Source organism: Stegodyphus dumicola, chromosome 6 (assembly GCF_044657685.1).
Source record: "Stegodyphus dumicola isolate Sdum_Otavi_A_Nest chromosome 6, ASM4465768v1".
Taxonomy (NCBI): domain Eukaryota; kingdom Metazoa; phylum Arthropoda; class Arachnida; order Araneae; family Eresidae; genus Stegodyphus; species Stegodyphus dumicola.
The window spans coordinates 211,729,740-211,744,805 of record NC_140773.1 but is presented as its reverse complement, the minus strand read 5'-3'; the positions used below and the strand labels follow the sequence as shown (position 1 = coordinate 211,744,805).

General features: G+C 36.1%; 1 protein-coding gene across 10 annotated transcripts in view; it reads right to left on the bottom strand.

Annotated features, from left to right (window-relative positions):
- Positions 1-15,066, bottom strand: part of LOC118188149 (coiled-coil domain-containing protein 148-like) — an 87,843-nt gene that overhangs the window by 59,706 nt on the left and 13,071 nt on the right. The window lies entirely within an intron of this gene.

Sequence of the window (15,066 nt, the reverse complement as noted above, 5' to 3'; positions counted from 1 at the left end):
ATTAAATCCCTCATCTTAACCCCGTCATCGTTAGCTCCTCAGAAATTAATTGTCGGTTTTAATTTTTTACTCCACATCATAATAAAGGCAGAGAATTTTGATGTCCCAGCACTCCGACGATTTCATAATTACAACCTGTCTTAAAGGTACCAGCACCTTTCATATGGACATTCCGTCATCTTAATGAACGTTATATTCTTTGTGATAAAAGCTGAACTTCATACAGGTGCCATGTGACTTGGCGAACAAGGGGAAATTTGTAAAAAGGTGGCAGTAAGCTTTCTGCAAATTGACAGCGGCAGTTAGAACAGCCCCATCTGTTCCTGAAAACGATATTTATTAGTGAATAGCAACAGTGATTAATGTTCTACATACGTGTTTTAATTACTACATTTATAAATACAAACAAACACAAAAAACTTGCTCCGAGTCAAAAAAGTTTGCAAGCTTTTAGGCTTTAATCAGACGACAGTTTTGTCAACATTAGACTTTGTGACATATTGGTTTACAAAGTGACTTTTAAAGTACAGGTTTGAGCCGAGCTTTGTTGTTAAGCAATAATACCTTCCTACGTCCAAAAACTATGTTTACGGATTTTGTCTAAAAGTTCTAACTTTTCAACTTTCTGCCAAGTTGGTATAAGAAGAACCAATCTCAGCGAAGCAAACACCCGTCGATGATTTTCCTGTATCATCTACACATTTACGCAAGTGCAACCTTCCCTTCCGTGACTGGCTGCTACTTAAACCCTGCTAAACAGGTGTGAATGGACTTAATGATTTTTATGCCTTAAATCACAAAGCTTTATATGACAAAAACCGCTGACTGAATGAAGCCGAAAAGTCATTAAATCCATTCACACTTATTCAACAGGGTTTAAGCCGCAGCCAATCAGGGAAGGAAAAGTTGCGCAAGCGTAAATCTGTAGCAGACTAACTGAAGCTTTCAACACTTCTTTTATGTAACTGAACAACAATTTCGGTAGAAATATGATCTCGAAAATTTTATTTTTAGCAATAAAATTATATTAAAAATCGCTTATTAAATTTTATCTCTACAATTTATTTAATTTTAATTAATTACTTTAAACTGAAATTATTTAATTATTTTAATAAATAAAATAATAAAGAAAACAGGAAAAAATTTGAAAGGTTTCAGATTTTAAATTACGCCCAAGGGGGCGTTTTTTTAACATTTTGTGTGTTACCTTTATTTATTAAATATCATGTTCTTCGCACTTAAACCATAAAATTCAGTTCAAGAACAATATCGCAAAATAATTTTAAAATGAGCCTATCTATAGAATTTCCGATACACAGTCTCGCGCGCTAGAGATAAAAATGTTTCTGTACAACGTTGCCATTGCTCGCTTTGAAATCCTTGAGTTTGTTAATCAAAATTTGTGAAAGTTTTACAAAATATGAAATCGATAATAAAACAAATTTCAAATTTGGGCTTCCAGACGCCCATATTCGCAGGAGGATTACGTTATTCTTTAAATATAATACAGAGCGATAACATTTGGTGGCAACAATTTGAAAAATGAAACAACGCTTGTAGTGAATCGACGCAAAATGCCAAAACGAAATTAATTGTTCTTCTGGGCAAATTGCCCCTTTGGACTAATAATAAACAAATTAAATAATAATTATCAATTAAATAATAATTAATATATATTGATTATTGATATTAATAAAATAATTATTAATTTGATAATCATTAACTACTTATTAATGATTTTAATAGTCATTTTATTTATTTATTTACTCTTGTTCCTCTTTCCTGAAGGTCTTCTACAGGGCTGCAGCACTTGTACTTTTAGAAATTAAGCCCTATTAACAACATTTTTTTCAAAACTATCAAACAGTTCAGCATTTTACACAAGGATGGAGGCAACCTTATGCAAAGTTCCCTTTTTTTATAAAAATGCCGAAGATTTATTTCATCTTCTGCTTAATTGATTAATTAATCAGCAACTGAAACTAAAATCAAACTTGCTTTGGGTGCCCTCACCTTTTTGAAATACCCGGATTGATATAAGAATACCGCAGATCAGTTTCAAGCAATAAACTAATCTTCAATATATGCACACTTCCTTATACTGCAAAGCGGTTATGAAGATTTTTCTTTTTGAACAACAGCTAATTTGCATACTGATGAGGCTCCGTTACGAAGTCTCGCAAATCTCTGCGAAAGTCTGCTTATTTTCATCTCATTATGAGTATGCTCACCACACTGGATACAGTAAATCATCTAGATAACAGAGCTAAGCCGAAACAGCAAGCTCCAAGGAGACCAGGGAAGGTGGTCACTTTCAAATGTTTTTCTCTGTTCTGTTTATCGGATATATCGAATCTGTTTTATGGGATATATCGAAGTCGGACTTTTGTGCATAGTGTGTTGCTTTGATTATTTATTGTGACTCTTATCCTCATGTTGTGTATTAAATATTTGTTTTTCATTTATTTTATTTACTGCTGTTAATTTTAATTACGCCATTGCCGAGCTTATCTCATTTCTCTCTCATTCATCATCAGAAGACATGTGAACTGCACTCAAATTAGCTTGCAGTGCGTCCTCTTGCCAAGACACTAGCTCATCTTCTCACGGTGTGCTAGGACTGCAGAGCGACTAAGTGTCTCATTTCCATCCTAAATTATCATCGTCGTCTGATTACGGAAACAAATCAGAGGTAGCACTCATTTTTCAAGCCCTTTCAGTGAATATTTGAGGCTGCTAGAAATCGCAGCAAAAGGTGCGAAATACCAACATAAAAAGATCATAGTATCAAAAAGTATGATTAATTTTCTAATTCTTCTCGATGTAAGATGTGTTTTTGGCTTTGTGTTCTGTAAATTAAATATAATGCAAAAAAAAATTTTTTTCACATATATATGAAATTTTCAACATTATAACAGAACAGATAGTTTAAATCAAGAGCAAATCTCTGTGCGAAGAAGCAAATTGTTGTAACTTTCATAATTACATAATAACACAGTTACGCAAAAAGACTGTCATTCAAAAGCTTTACTGATGATTTCTAAATGTTAATTTCGGTACTTTTTCGTTATGCGCCCACCACATATTTTTAGTGGTTTTTTTAATTATAAATAATTTCTAGTTAAAAGAATAGTTTATAGATAGCAATTTATAACTACAAATACCATTTATTACAAGAAAATATAAGCTGAAATGAACGAGAATACTAAACAGGATACATAAATTTAAGAATATCCCCCAGAATGGCAGAAAACATTTTGTCCTTTGGATGCAGGCGGAGCCACATGAATTCTACTAAGCAGGAGTCAAAATGTTGATGAGCAATGTCTCTTTAGCATTTGTTCCACCATTTGCGCTACCCCCAAAGCATTCGACAGATTGGGTGTGACAATCTGTGACTGGATCAATAAAATTAAATAAATAATTCACTGTGAAATGATCATAACCTGTAGCCTCCAATCCGGATGAGCTGTAACCTTTCCAGCAGTCCGAGAACTATTCTCTATAGTGTCTATTAAAAACTTAGCAGAGCGATCTGGAATAGCGACTAGGAATCAATCTCCTGTTTTTCGACATAAACGTCCGAAAATCCAACTGTAGAGATAATACGCGATATACGATATATTTCTTTTACGCGAAAAAACTTTCGTAGATTTCCATGATATTGTCAGTACCACCGATCTCAGTTTTAGGACGCGATATCAAAGAATTGCAACAAACTTCTCGGAAACGCAACAAACTTCTTTCAGTTCAGCGTAGAGTTGTGATTTAATTGAAGCTGTCGTTCACAAAAATCAATGGAAGTCAGCTCTTGGGCACCACAAATAAATAAATCGTAGACTAGTAAGAAACGGAATGCATGTGTTCTCAAACTTTACTTTCGGATATTACACGTTCCTTTTCGGATGCCTTTATCTTCTCTACATGACCGAAGAAATCAGAAAAACTTGGCCTTTGGCAAGTATTTGACTTTCAAAGGATGCTTATTTGAACTCAATCTTTTTTTTTAATGAAAAAGACCTTAATCTTGAAAGAATATAATAGCTGCTTGTTCGTTGCTCGGTAAATAATAAATTTTTAAATCCACTGCAATAAAATACAAAAATAGAAACACAAACCAACGAATTTGAAAAAATAAAAAAGAATTCTACGAGGAAAGCGAATCGACAATGCGTGGCAGGCGCATAACGGAAAAGTACCGCATTTTCTAAGCAACATCTACTTCAGAAAGAAACATTAAAAATAATGCATAAAAAGACTTTATTGAAGAACATTTATCATAGTAAGAACTACTACATTCTTCAAAAACATAATATTCTATACTGATGCCAGATACATCAATTCTGCCTCTTACAACTGAGAAAAACATTAATGGTCTCCTTAAATTTTAAGACTTAAAATTATACTTTTATAAACAAATACTATGAGCCTCTCCCCCCCCCCGTATTTGTATTAAAAGACTTCATTTTAGTTACTAAGTTATGTTCATATTTTTAAAGTTCATCTTTCGTTTCTCACTAGGTATTTTGTTTAAATGTCTGCTTCTTGATTGATAGAACACTCAAAATGAGGAATAATCTACTTCATTTGGCAATAGTAAGGGGTTAGCCTGTAGTGATGAACAACTTTAGGCTTAGAATTTGAAAACTTACGGATCGGAACTACGACGTCATTCAGCTTGTTTAGAGCTGTCGAAGGACCGTTCCAAGGTGAGTGTAGTTAAGGAGACAGTCCTTTCCGTAATTACACCTTGTCACCTTTGTTCAATCGACGTCCTGAAACTTTCATGTCGGGTCTTCATCTTCTCCCTCACCAAGTAAACTCGCTCTCATGCAAAATTGTGTATCACTGGAAATCTTTAATGTATTCCTCAGGGGATGAAGGCGCATCCGGAAGGCGACCAAACAAGAGATCACAAGGCAGACGAAAGTCACGACTGAAAAGATTCCCAAGATTGGCAACTCTTTTGCACGTCTTCCCTTGCAATACTCCAGTGAAAGCGTTCTTAAACTCTATGCAACGTTTTAGTTATACCGAAGTGGCCTTCTGTTGCACTGCTATTTCATTTTTTAAGTATGGTCGGGATCTTGAAATTTTCAGCAGCTATCGGAATGCCAATTCGAATTTCCGGAACAAGGCGCCGTTTTGAACACAGAAGGATTCCCAAAGAGCTCAATATTGTTTTTCCGTAGAACTATAGATGGAAGCATCCTAGCGCGCAGGTTTTCTGTTTAAAGATACAATTAAACCAATAATGGGTTTAATGTCGACGTCTTCCAACTGGTCTTTCCTGACTTTGTCACTCCGTGCTTCTAGGTCAGAACGATGTTGTATTTGTAACTTGACGTACAATCGGATTAAACAGCTCGTATTTCGCTTCGAGCGTGGAACAATAAGAGCAGGTTTTTCTGCAGAATCTTCCAGACAGAGCTTCGCATTTTCTTGTGATGATCCCTTCCGATGACGGATATTAATGTTAACCCATTACGGGTATAATAGCGCCACCACAATTGACTTCTTCATCTCAAATAACATTACTAACAGATGCAATATCTCTGTAATTTCAGCCCTGTCTTCCGACCACAACCTCATTGTATTTGAAATCCCCATTAATAAATACCTCCCCTCACTTGACAGAAGTACAGGAGTTACAAATTGGATCAAATACTCTGAAATTCTGAATAACTCCATACAAGGTAACCCATGCATCAACAACAAAGAAGATTTAGAACACGAAGTTTCAAAATTTACCAACAGCATCAATTCTGCTTTAAAGGAAGCCACTAATACTTTTTATGTGAACAAGCCTTTCCTCCCCCTACCTGCCGATATAAAAAATAGTATTAAAGAGAAAAACCGGATCCGTAAAAGATGGCAAAGCACCAGGGATCCACAACTCAAACACGAACTAAACTGTATGCAAAAAGAAATCAACAGAAGAATCAAGAACTTCAAAAACCAAAAATGGACCAATTTCCTAAATAACTTAGCTATAGAGGACAATTCCCTATTTGACATTTCCCGCAAATTCAAGAAACCTTATAAACCTATTCCATCTATCCATGGACCAAGTGGAATTTCATAGAAGATAAAGCTAAATCTTTTGCGGACTATATGGAAGATACATTCACTCTTAATCCCACTCCGTACGACAATAACCATATTGAACGGGTCAACCAGGTGGTCAATAACTTCCTTAATACCCCTGCTCCGTACAACTTCACTTTCCTGACTACCCCAACAATCGTTGCCAATACCATCAGCACCTTACAAACGAAGAAAGCCCAGGGCACGATGGCATCTCGACCAAAGCACTGAAGCATCTTCCGATCAACGCTCTTACCTGCCTAACTAAGATAATCAACAACATTATCAAATTCGCTCATTTTCCTAACTCATGGAAGCAAGCTATAATAATTGTTTTTGCTAAACCGCAACAAAATCCAACTCTCCCACAGAACTATCGCCCTATCAGTTTACTTAGCCACCTGTCTAAAGTTACTGAGAAAATCCTACTTTTCCACATCCAAAAAATTTACCCTTCCATGAATTTTCTCCCAGAAGAACAATTCGGTTTTCGTAATCATCATAGCACTTGCCACCAATTTCTTAGAGTTATCAACATTATCACTAAAGGCTACAACTGCAAGCTTCCGACTGGTGCTATATTCCTCGATATCGCGAAAGCTTTTGACAGGGTATGGCATCGAGGCCTTATTTACAAACTAATCACTCTCAATTTTCCAGATAATTTTATTCGCTTAATAGCCTCTTTTCTCAGCAACAGAACATTCAGAATCAAAATCGGTACTGCTTACTCTACCATCAGAGTAATCAATGCTGGTGTCCCACAGCGGTCGGCACTTTCGCCGTACCTTTTTAATATTTATACACAAGACATCCCTAAAGACACTTCTGTTCACCTCGCACTTTTTGCCGATGACACCGCCATACTTACTAAAGCCTGCACAGTTATCGCTGTAAGAAACCAACTCCAAAGCTATCTCATAAAACTGGAAAAATGGCTTACCCTTTGTAGGATTAAAATTAACACTGATAAAACTAAGGCAATAATTTTCCGTAAAGGAATACTATCCTCCACCCCCTGAAATATTTGACGAAGAAATAGACTGGATTAATGAAACCAAATACCTTGGAGTCACCCTTGACCAAAAACTTACCTTTAGAACCCACTTCCTGTCCGTAGTACAAAAATTTAAAATCACCACAGCTACTATGCGACCTCTTCTTGGTAGAAAAAGCAACTTATCTACTACAAACAAATTAATTCTATATCGCTCCATACTGCGCCCAGCCCTCCTTTATGCAGCACCGATCTGGGCACATGCAGCTAAAACCAATATTAAACAATTACAAATTCTACGAGAAATTATCAATGCTCCTTGGTATATTCCAAACATCTATATTCACAGAGACCTTCGAATTGAACTTTTTCAAGAGTATATTAAACGATTAGCGGTCAACTTCTTTTATTCAGTACAAACCCACAGTAATAGCCTTATTAGCACTCTCAGACACTCCCCGCATCCCAGAGAAAAACATCGTTACCCTTGTGACATCCTTCCCACATAAGAATTACAACCTTAATTGACTCATTCACGCTAAACTGATTCTGCGGTTTACCACCCGCGGCTACATCTTATAACGACACTGAACTTGCCACCCCCCTTTTTTTTCGCCGCCGCTAGTGCGGACCTCACTCTCTTTTTTCCACCTCCCACACTCCTTTCCCCCTACTCTTTCTCCCCCACCCGATCCTTATCAGAAGTAGAGTAAAAAGATGTTTCTACATCTTGACACTCGAGAATAAAATACGATCTGTGTGATATTAATGTTATATTCCTAGTCTCTGTATCCACATGCCTATTTGACCTTTGGGATTCTTGAAGTTTAAAAGCCAGTTCAATGATGCACGATCTGTGTGGAGCAGGAATTTTCTGCTGAGAGATTAATAATGGAAATGTTGTACAGCTTTAACTATAGCAAGCTACTCTTTCCGGATGGCATAGTAGTTCCTCTCCAATTTAGATAGACACTTGCTCCAGTACGCCACGACACGTTCTTGACCGTTTATTTCTTAGGACAAAACAGCACCAACACTATCATTGCTTGCATCCATGTCGAGAATAAACGGTTTGTAGAGCTGCGGATACGTCAGGATAGGAGCAGATGTTAAAGCCTCCTTCAGTTTGTTAAGGGCATCCTCACATTCTTTTGGCCACAAGAACTTCTGTTTGCTCTTGCAATGGAAGAAAATTCCTGTAGTAGAAGCAAATTCCCAGCAAACTTCTCAGGTGATACATTTTTGTAGCGTCTCCAGTCTTTAACTACTGACACTTTTCCTGGACCTTTACACACACCTTCGGCAGAGGTGACATGTCCGCGGTAAGTCACTCGTATGAATAGTTTACATTTGGCCGGACTTAACTCTAAATTGGCTTCTTTCATTTTCTGCACCTTCCAAGATTTCCCAGATGTTCTTCAAAACTCTTTCTGACAACGATGATGTCATCTAGATATATCAAATAGGTTTCGTAGGAAAGAACTCTTAGCATGGTCTCCAAGAGACGTTCGAATGTTGCCGAAGCATTTTATAATACAAAAGTCATCATCTTGAAGTGCCAAAGTCCTTGTCCTGTAGTAAAAGCCATTTTTTCTCTGTCATGAGGATGTATCTCCACTCTTTAAACCAAGCGTTGGAAACCACTTGCTTCCAGGAACAGTGTCCAGAATATAGTCACATCTAGGAAGATGATAACTTTCTTCGTAACCTCGTTCAACTGGCAATAATCAACGCAAAATCTAGTTGAGCCATTTTTCTTTCTGACCAGGACGATGGGAGAGTCCCATGGACTCCATGGAACATGCAAGAAAGCTCGAAAACGTCGCTTTCTTGCATGTTCTTTAGAAGTTTTCCTAACTCTTCCTGTTTAGCAATTGGTAGACGTCTTGGATTGTATTTAATTGGCCGATGATTCCTTGTATCAATTCTATGCTGTGTCAAACTGGTTCGGCTTACGTCAGAAGATGAACCGGAGAAAAGATCTTGAAATTTTTTAATGCTATATTTTGCAGCATTTTCCTGTTCACAGCTTAATTGCGCCTTCTGCAATAATTCCGATGTTGGGTTCCCTGAAAAAAAACGACTTCTGGAGAATTAATGCTTCGTTTAACGAAGGTCATTGGAACACATGCTGCAACCCCTTCGCCTTTCCTAATGATTTGTGCTTTACCACTGACGTTGGCAACTCTCGCCGGGATGATGGTTCTCCATAAGAAAAACGTGTGCCAATACTACTAGTACTCCTCGTTTGGTGCTACTGTTCTTGGGATGTTCCATGAGGCGGTATCGATAATTTCTGTTTCCGACTCTGGATCCAGGAAGAAAAAATGTTGTTCTCGCTGGTACTGTGATGTCATCTTGAGCTATAACTTAGTGGATAAAACAGATTTGTCAGTACTAAGTGTTCTATGCATACTCTTGGCAAACATAATGGTGACAGTATCAAGGTCCAGATCTCGAACAGTGAGCTGAATGCAGCTATGTTCTTGTGAGTGCTAGAACTACAACGTAAGAAGGGTATAAAAGACCCCTTTATTTAAATCACTATTTACAGCAACTCCCCGCTCGGGAGTGATAACAGAAAAATAATGACCCCGCTTGAGTCTAAACTGAACAATCAAACAATTTAAAGTAAAGCTTAAGTAGAAATTTAAATAATCGCAGTTCTCAGAGCTTAAACCCGAGATTGGTCTATCTATGGTGCGTAGCAAACCTTAGCTAAGTCCTAACGCACTTAAATCACTTCAATAAGTATTAGAGTAATAGCGCTACGGCGTAAGAATTTAAATACCAACTAATCTCGCGAACGTTCACCGAGCCGAAGTGGTCTGAGACTAAAAGCTCTCTCACACTTGAGAGGTTTCTGACTAACTTTTAAATACAAAACTTGGCTCCAACACAAATTAGCATAAAGCTGAACCGCGCGCTCATTCTGAAGGGAAGTTGAAATAAAAGTTTACAGGAAAGGGTAACTTAAAATAAAAAAAAATTTGGTCAGTTAAAAAAAAAAAAAAAAAAACTACCTCGAAGCGAAAAAGTTTAAACACTGAAATCTAGAAGAGAAAGCAAGAGAGTTTAGGCAAATGTCGTGAGTTTTGTAGCGTGAGCTTCTATTTCTGCATTTATTGCTGGTTTACGTGGCATGACGGCTATTACTTTGCTGCCACTAGATTTTGACGTGGTTTTAAGTACAGTAAGACCCCGCTTAACGCTGTTTCGGTTTAGCGCTCTTTTATTTCAACCCGGGGATTCCCCGAAATATTATGCAGCGATAGGTTTCAAATACATATCCGAAAGAGTGTACTTGTATTTCTTGTTTGGTGCGGTATTGTACAGACATATTTTGAAGGGGTAAATGTGGAAGATGTCGAAGAAATAATTCAAGAAGCAGCGGCTAGTCTTTCTAATGATGAGCTCAAGGAATTAACTGAACAAGAAGAAAACAAAAATGTTGACAGCAGTGATTCAGAAGAAGAGCAAAAAGAACTTTCGATGGCGTTTGTAAAAAGGAGTTTGTCTACCATAACTCAAATAATGAATCAATTCATTGAAAATGATCCGAATTTTGACAGGAGCTCAAAAGTAAGGCGTGGTGTTAGAGATACTCTATCCGTTTATGAAGAACTTTTAAGAGAACAACGCAAAAGAAAAAGGCAAACAACATTAGATGCTTTTGTCACAAAAAGGCAGAACACTGAAAACGCGGAAGGCTAACTAAATATGACTGACTTAGAATTTTATTTGTTTTTTTTTAAGAATATTCGTTTTGTTATTTATATTTTGTTTTTACATTTGCAAGAAATAATAATGTGGTATTAATTTGGGCTTTAAGAAATAAATGTTTGGTTTTATTTTTATTAAAAAAACATACTTTTTAAATTTAATACCTAACCAATTTCCTAGCCATCTTCCCCTAACCCCAATATTTACATGAAAAGATAGCCTTGTTTAGCGCTGTTTCGCATTACGCTCTACTTTGATGGAACGTATCCCCTGCGTTAAGCGGGGTCTTACTATACCAGGAGTTTCTGAGCCCTGTATAGTAATTTCTACTACTTGTTCATATCTTCGATTTTTTATTGAATTATTATTTATATTAATGAAATGGCATTAAATGCTTTGCCATTCAGCAACACATACTTATTTGCAATGAATTTTTCTAAAAAATAGATTCCAAAAGTTATGTACCATATATTCCAGCGTACAACGTGCCCCTATAATTTAAAATTTCAGTTTTTAATTTTTAGGTATATTCTCCGTATTACCCTTTTCTTTATGAAGAAACCTGAAAGATACATGTGTGATGCTCTTATCTCTTGAAATCATTCATTCAAAGATTTTTCTCAGGTTTCCAAACAATGGTACATTGAATTCGCAAGCGATAAGAAGAGATCACTCAATGTTCAGGAGTGGAGTAAATAATTCTACAAAGAGGTTGGGTTGTATTCAGTGTAGGTTTGCACAAGAATGTTATTATAGGGCTTCAAGAAAAGGGGTAAGAATACACTTTCGACTCGAATGAATTAGGAGTCATATATTTTATTTTTCTGCAATAGTTTAAAACCTTGATTTTGAAGTAAACATTGAAGGCTTTAGTAAATCACATTTGCTTTATTTGAAGTACAGTTCTAGTGTTCTTTTTAGTAGTAAATATAGTTCCTGTCAAACGAAACAAACACAGTACTAGTTTCAAATGCAAAGTCATTCAGTTTGCGAAAGAAATGGAAATCGTGCAAAAAGGAAGTATGCTTGATATTGGTGAAAGCTCCATATGTAGGTGGAAGAAAGATGAAATCGCAATATAGTGGAAGTTCGATATACGAGCACCTCTATATACGAGAAATTCGAAATACGAGGAAATTATGAGCGAAAAATTCATCTCTAAATATGAGCAATGACTCGAGTAATGAGCAACGAGACAGGCTGCTGGTATGCGTGGCGTGTTTCCCTATCCGGCTTGAATCGGAGAATTCCCTCGTCAGATCACTCAGTGTTTTTTTGATCTACATGTTTGTGCGCTCATGAGTCAATTGTTTTTTACATCTAACATGAAAATAATTATTTGAGGACACCTTCCAAGAAGTCTGTTGCTTCAGAAAGTTGCAAAGAAAAAGAAGGAAGCCATGGCCGTTGAAATTAAGAAAGAAATCATAGATAAACTTAAGCATGGTGTAAGTGTGACAGAACTGGCGAAGACTTACATCGACAATCTGCACTATTCTGAAGAACAAGGAAGAAATTAAGAAACTTGATGCGGCCAAAGGAGTTCCTGTTACTTCCAAGCTCCGTCCAAAACCCTTAGAAGATGTTGAGAAGCTGTTGTTGGTCTGGATTAACGAGAAGCAGTTAAAAGACGATTCAGTGCTGAAAGCTATCATTTGCGCTAAGGCTAAGAATCTGCACTTGGATCTTCTCCCCAAAGCACCCGGTACGTCAACAAAAGATGAGATGTCATTTAAGGCAAGCCGTGGATAGTTCGAAAAATTTAAAAAGAGAACCCATCTTCACAGTGTTGTATGACATGGGAAGGCTGCGAGCTCTGATACAGCTGTTGCTGATAAATTTCGGCCAGAGTTCCTACCATTTATTACAAGTGAGAATTTCTTTCCCAGCAAGTGTTTAATTGTGGTAAAACAGGTCTTTTTTGGAAGAAAATGCCTAAGAGGACCTACATGAGACAAGAGGAGAAATCTTTGCTTGGCCGCCAAGCCAATGAAAGATAGGCTTACCATTTTGTTTTGGGCAAGCGCAAGTGGGTATTGTAAAATAAAGCCATTGCTCATCTGCCACTCAGAAAATCCTGAAAACTTTCTTTGAAGAAAATCACCCTAATAACCCAACCATGAACTTGTGTAGTGACAACGTAATGTCGCATTTTAAAGGCATCTTAAAAAGGAGACAGAAGCAAGTGTTATTAAATAAGTTTTTGGTAAAGCAACTGGCAACTAAATGAATGTTAAGTGGTTCTGACCTAGAACCTGCTTCCAGTGGGGTAAAATTCTCAAGAGATTCCCATGACCCTTCCTGAATCAGACGGGGGCTCTCCTCCTCCACAGTAACCAGTTTCGTCTTCCCTCCATCCATATCGCTAGTCAGGACTCTTCATAAAGGTAAACTGCGGTTATATTATTTACCAATGTTATTTATTAGGAAAATTGATTTTTATGTTGATATTCTTAGGGGTGTGGAACGGGTTAATTGGATTTTCATTATTTTCAATGGGGAAGTTTGTTTCTAGATACCAGAAATTCGCCATACAAGCTCAATGATGGAGCAAATTAATCTCGTATCTTGACGCTCCACTGTGATTAATATGACAAAGAATAAATGTGCTTTGCGAAAGGAGTAACGAAATGGCCTTGAAGAAAGTGCTGCAAACTGAATTCCAAAAAGTAGCCAGCTTGGATAAATTGTAACAAGAAACAGCATATGTTTATTTGCCTTAAAGTGAGGGGGGATTGAGTTCGTGTAGTCGACTTATGGCCAGGAATAATTTAGTTTCACACGAAAAAACAAAAGTTTCGCAAATGCTTCCAAAAGATTTGGACAACAAATTGATAAGTTTCCAAAAGTATGCTGTTGATCTATGAAGGCAAAAAAAAAAAAAAAAAAAAAAAAAAAAATATTCACTTTCACATATTGGGTTTATTGATGAAATTCCAGTACTGTTAGATGTGATAGGAAATGAAAAAAAAAAAAAAAATGATGTGAAGGAAAAAGGAAGGTTCGCATAGGAACTACTGGTCTCGAAAAATCTTAAAATCTTACACCATTGTAGTGCTTTCCTGCTTAATGGACGCTAAGGAATTGAAACCCATGGTTATGTTTAAAAGAAAGATGATGACAAAATGCAATTTCTCAAATGGCGATTCCATTCACGTTCATGAGAACTTCCGTCTTTTCTCATATTTTCAAATTTAAAATATTTCAAATTATAATATACGGTGTGAAATTGTGGGTACGAAATGTTTGGCAAAAGCATCCTGTTGCCTTAAAGAATGAAAGTTTGAGGCACATTCAGATCCCATCTAAAAGATAACAAGAAGAAATTGTTGAAAGCGTGTAATACAGACATGGCAGTTATTCCAGGCGAATTAACGCCATTATTTCAGCCTTTAGATGTGTGCATCAATAAACCATTCAGACAAAATTTAAAACGAGAATGAAAAACGTGAATGTTAGAAGGTAAAAAAAGTGTTTACAAAAGGACTCCAAATGCGTCATTCCAGTCTAGATAGTGTGTGAGCTGTTAATAAAAACATGGAATGAAATTAAACTCAACCTAATTCAAAAGTTATTTAAAAATGTAGTATATCTAACAATCTAGACGGAATGGATGATGATTATTTATTTACGGATCAAAAGAAAAATGATGATGAAAATGAAACGGATTCGATGATGTGCCTGAAGATATAATGAGTCAAATATGACAAACTTTTCATGTTATCCGATAATGAAAATTTTTTAAGTTCTGAAGATTTTTTCCGCATAATATTAATCGGTAACTGGATTCCTACAAACAGATTTTTCTTAAATCACATCAGGACCCACGAATAATTTTCCTTTTCTAAATAACCTGTATGGAAACTTAATGGATGTGGTTCTAAAAACATTATTTTAAGTCAAAATCAAGTAGCTTAATTAATTTCTAATTTTACATCTTGGCTATGTAGTTTTTAACTTACATTATAAATTTTTTTATACTGAATTTTAGAAATGCTACCATACCTTCATAATTAATTTCATAATATTTTACAAAAACATACCAGAGGAGATTACATGTTTCATGCGACCTATATATACATATATATACACACATACATATTGTGTTCTTTACCCCTTTTTACATCAGTAGCTTTTAGATATTGAATGATAAATAGTATAAAATAATAAGTTTTTAACATAATGCAAATAATGGTAATAAACATAATGCAAATTCTCAGCATAATAGATTTCATATTTAATCTTATTTTAATAATATT